Source organism: Bombus flavifrons, chromosome 17 (genome assembly GCF_040668555.2).
Source record: "Bombus flavifrons isolate JBK064 chromosome 17, iyBomFlav1_principal, whole genome shotgun sequence".
NCBI classification, from domain to species: domain Eukaryota; kingdom Metazoa; phylum Arthropoda; class Insecta; order Hymenoptera; family Apidae; genus Bombus; species Bombus flavifrons.
The window spans coordinates 4,294,011-4,299,226 of record NC_138458.1 but is presented as its reverse complement, the minus strand read 5'-3'; positions in this window follow the sequence as shown (position 1 = coordinate 4,299,226).

Genomic DNA, 5,216 nt, shown 5'->3' with positions numbered 1-5,216 from the left:
GTTCAAGTGTAACTGCAAGTGCAAATGCACATGTAAAGTGCAAAGGTAAGTTTAAGTGGAAATGTAAAGTGCATGTGCAAATGCAAATATAAAGTGCAATGTAAAGTTTAAGTGCAAATGTAAAGTTTAAGTGCATTCGTGAGGTCAAGTTCAAGTGCAAATGCAAATATAAAGTGCAAAGAAAAGTTTAAGTGCAAATGTAAAGTTTAAGAGCAATTGTGAGTTCAAGTGTAAGTGCAATTGCAAATGCACATGTAAAGTGCAAAGGAATGTTTAAGTGGAAATGTAAAGTTCAAGTGCAAATGCAAATATAAAGTGCAAAGTAAAGTTTAAGTGCAAATGTAAAGTTTAAGTGCATTCGTGAGTTCAAGTTCAAGTGCAAATGCAAATATAAAGTGCAAAGAAAAGTTTAAGTGCAAATGTAAAGTTTAAGAGCAATTGTGAGTTCAAGTGTAACTGCAAGTGCAAATGCACATGTAAAGTGCAAAGGTAAGTTTAAGTGGAAATGTAAAGTGCATGTGCAAATGCAAATATAAAGTGCAATGTAAAGTTTAAGTGCAAATGTAAAGTTTAAGTGCATTCGTGAGGTCAAGTTCAAGTGCAAATGCAAATATAAAGTGCAAAGAAAAGTTTAAGTGCAAATGTAAAGTTTAAGAGCAATTGTGAGTTCAAGTGTAAGTGCAATTGCAAATGCACATGTAAAGTGCAATGGTAAGTTTAAGTGGAAATGTAAAGTACATGTGCAAATGCAAATATAAAGTGCAAAGTAAAGTTTAAGTGCAAATGTAAAGTTTAAGAGCAATTGTGAGTTCAAGTGTAAGTGCAATTGCAAATGCACATGTAAAGTGCAAAGGTAAGTTTAAGTGGAAATGTAAAGTGCAAGTGCAAATGCAGATATAAAGTGCAAAGTAAAGTTTAAGTGCAAATGTAAAGTTTAAGTGCATTCGTGAGTTCAAGTTCAAGTGCAAATGCAAATATAAAGTGCAAAGAAAAGTTTAAGTGCAAATGTAAAGTTTAAGAGCAATTGTGAGTTCAAGTGTAACTGCAAGTGCAAATGCACATGTAAAGTGCAAAGGTAAGTTTAAGTGGAAATGTAAAGTGCATGTGCAAATGCAAATATAAAGTGCAAAGTAAAGTTTAAGTGCAAATGTAAAGTTTAAGTGCATTCGTGAGTTCAAGTTCAAGTGCAAATGCAAATATAAAGTGCAAAGAAAAGTTTAAGTGTAAATGTAAAGTTTAAGAGCAATTGTGAGTTCAAGTGTAAGTGCAATTGCAAATGCACTTGTAAAGTGCAAAGGTAAGTTTAAGTGGAAATGTAAAGTGCATGTGCAAATGCAAATATAAAGTGCAAAGTAAAGTTTAAGTGCAAATGTAAAGTTTAAGTGCATTCGTGAGTTCAAGTTCAAGTGCAAATGCAAATATGAAGTGCAAGGAAAAGTTTAAGTGCAAATGTAAAGTTTAAGAGCAATTGTGAGTTCAAGTGTAAGTGCAATTGCAAATGCAAATATAAAGTGCAAAGTAAAGTTTAAGTGCAAATGTAAAGTTTAAGAGCAATTGTGAGCTCAAGTGTAACTGCAAGTGCAAATGCACATGTAAAGTGCAAAGGTAAGTTTAAGTGGAAATGTAAAGTGCATGTGCAAATGCAAATATAATGTGCAAAGAAAAGTTTAAGTGCAAATGTAAAGTTTAAGAGCAATTGTGAGCTCAAGTGTAAGTGCAAGTGCAAATGGAAATTGAAAGTGCAAATGGAAATTGAAAGTGCAAATGGAAATTGAAAGTGCAAATGGAAATTGAAAGTGCAAATGGAAATTGAAAGTGCAAAGGAGTGTTTAAGTGGAAATGTAAAGTGCATGTGCAAATTGAAATATAAAGTGCAATGTAAAGTTTAAGTGCAAATGTAAAGTTTAAGAGCAATTGTGATCTCAAGTGTAAGTGCAAGTGCAAATGGAAATTGAAAGTGCAAGTGGAAATTGAAAGTGCAAAGGAATGTTTAAGTGGAAATGTAAAGTTCAAGTGCAAATGCAAATATTAAGTGCAAAGTAAAGTTTAAGTGCAAATGTAAAGTTTAAGAGCAATTGTGAGTTCAAGTGTAAGTGCAATTGCAAATGCACATGTAAGGAACAAAGGTAAGTTTAAGTGGAAATGTAAAGTGCATGTGCAAATGCAAATATAAAGTGCAATGTAAAGTTTAAGTGCAAATGTAAAGTTTAAGAGCAATTGTGAGCTCAAGTGTAAGTGCAAGTGCAAATGGAAATTGAAAGTGCAAATGGAAATTGAAAGTGCAAAGGAATGTTTAAGTGGAAATGTAAAGTTCAAGTGCAAATGCAAATATTAAGTGCAAAGTAAAGTTTAAGTGCAAATGTAAAGTTTAAGAGCAATTGTGAGTTCAAGTGTAAGTGCAATTGCAAATGCACATGTAAGGAACAAAGGTAAGTTTAAGTGGAAATGCAAAGTGCATGTGCAAATGCAAATATAAAGTGCAAAGTAAAGTTTAAGTGCAAATGTGATGTTTAAGTGCATTCGTGAGTTCAAGTTCAAGTGCAAATGCAAATATAAAGTGCAAAGAAAAGTTTAAGTGCAAATGTAAAGTTTAAGAGCAATTGTGAGTTCAAGTGTAAGTGCAATTGCAAATGCACATGTAATGTGCAAAGGTAAGTTTAAGTGGAAATGTAAAGTGGATGTGCAAATGCAAATATAAAGTGCAATGTAAAGTTTAAGTGCAAATGTAAAGTTTAAGAGCAATTGTGATCTCAAGTGTAAGTGCAAGTGCAAATGGAAATTGAAAGTGCAAATGGAAATTGAAAGTGCAAAGGAATGTTTAATTGGAAATGTAAAGTTCAAGTGCAAATGCAAATATTAAGTGCAAAGTAAAGTTTAAGTGCAAATGTAAAGTTTAAGAGCAATTGTGAGTTCAAGTGTAAGTGCAATTGCAAATGCACATGTATAGTGCAAAGGTAAGATTAAGTTTAAATGTAAAGTGCATGTGCAAATGCAAATATAAAGTGCAAAGTAAAGTTTAAGTGCAAATGTAAAGTTTAAGAGCAATTGTGAGTTCAAGTGTAAGTGCAAGTGCAAATGGAAATTGAAAGTGCAAATGGAAATTGAAAGTGCAAATGGAAATTGAAAGTGCAAAGGAATGTTTAAGTGGAAATGTAAAGTGCATGTGCAAATGCAAATTTGTAGCTCTAGGGAAAGTTTAAGTGCGAATGTAAAGTGCATGTGCAAATTCAAATGTGAAGTGCTAGGGAAAGTTTAAGTTCAATCTTAAAATGAACATGCGAATGCAAATGTAGAGTCCAGGGTAAGTTTAAGTGCATATGTAAAATTTAAGTGCAAGTGTGAGTGCAAGTGTAAGTGCAAATATAAAGTGCAAAGTAACGTTTAAATGCAAATGGGAAGTGCAAGTGCAAATGTAAATTGCATGTGTAAATACAAATGTAAAGTGCATAGAAATGTTTAAAAGCAGGTGTGAGTGCAAGTGTAATTGCTAGTGCGAATGAAAATGTAAAGTGCAAGGGACAGTTTAAGTGCAAATGTTAAGTGCATGTGCAAATGCAAATGTGAAGTGTTGGGGAAAGTTCAAGTGCAAGTGGGAGTGCAAGTGTAATTGCTAGTGCGAATGTAAATGTAATGTGTAAAGTAAAGTTTAAGTGCAAATATAAAGTGCATGTGCAAATGCAAATATAAAGTGGAAAGTAAAGTTTAAGTGCAAATGTGAAGTTTAAGAGCAATTGTGAGTTCAAGTGTAAGTGCAAGTGCAAATGGAAATTTAAAGTGCAAAGGAAAGTTTAAGTGCAAATGTAATGTGCACGTGCAAATGCAAATGTGAAGAGCTAGGGAAAGTTTAAGTGCAAGTGTGAGTACAAGTGTAACTGCTAGTGCGAATGAAAATGCAAAGTGCAAAGGAATGATTAAGTGCAAATGTAAAGTGCATGTGCAAATGCAAATATAAAGTGCAAAGTAAAGTTTAAGTGCAAATGTAAAGTGCAAGTGCAAATGTAAATTGCAAGTGCAAATGCAAATGTAAAGTGCAAGCTAAAGATTAAGTGCAAGTGTGAGTGCAACTGTAAGTGTAAGTGCGAATGAAAATGTAAAGTGCAAGGGCAAATGTAAAGTGCAAGAGAATGTTTAAGTGCAATTGTAAAGTGCATGTTTAAATACAAATGTGACGTGCCAGGGAATGTTTAAGTGTAACTGTGAGTGCAAGTCTAATTGCTAGTGCGAATGAAAATGTAATATGCAAGGGAAAGTTTAAGTGCAAATGTTAAGTGCATGTGTAAATGCAAATGTGAAGTGTTAGAGAAAGCTTAAGTGCAAGTGTGAGTGCAAGTGTAATTGCTAGTGCGAATGAAATTGTATAGTGCAAGGGGAAGTTTAAGTGCAAATGTAAATTTTAAGTGCAAGTGTGAGTGCAAGTGTATCTGCAAGTGCGAATGAAAATGTAAAGTGCACTAGCAAATGCAAAGTACAAGTGCAGAGTACAAGTGCAAGTGTAGGTGCTAGTACAACCCCAAAATTTAAAATGCAACAACATGTTTAGGTGTAAATGTAATGTGCAAGATTAAGATTAAGTGCATATGTAAAGTACAAATTTAAAGTCCAAGTGCAAAGTGCAAGGAGTAAGCAAGAAATCTTCCGGAAAATCAATATCATGATAACAGGTAATATGTCTCAAACTTTTCTATGTATGAATGGATTGATTTATGGTAGTGGGAGGCATATCTCAATAAAGTCGTTTTATCGATTTAATATTTTCTAGCTACTGTTCTTATTTTTTTAGTTTCATTTACGACTATCTATTATAAATTAGGTAAGTTTACAAATAATAATAAGTTACAATTAGACTGCTTTGAGGACGTATGGTAGACGTATGAAACCTCTCTTCGATGTGACTTAAACCTCTACTAAACGTCATATTTTCAGACAATAATACAATCCGATTTTCGGTGCTTTCAGTTTAACGTTAAGTGCTGTTATAGTGTTCGATAACGATAGTGATGTGTAATATTGAAAATATTATCGCGTAAAATAATTGATTTTATAAGAATCAATACACAGTGACATAAATTTTGTATATGTGAGATAAAAACCTACAGAACTTACTCGCAGCAAGAAGACGCACTGCCTCTAATAAATATTATATTTCAGACCAACAAATTTCAAACAAAGAAACTTCTGGGACAACCTAATATTTCAGGCCTTGGAAATAAGGTTAA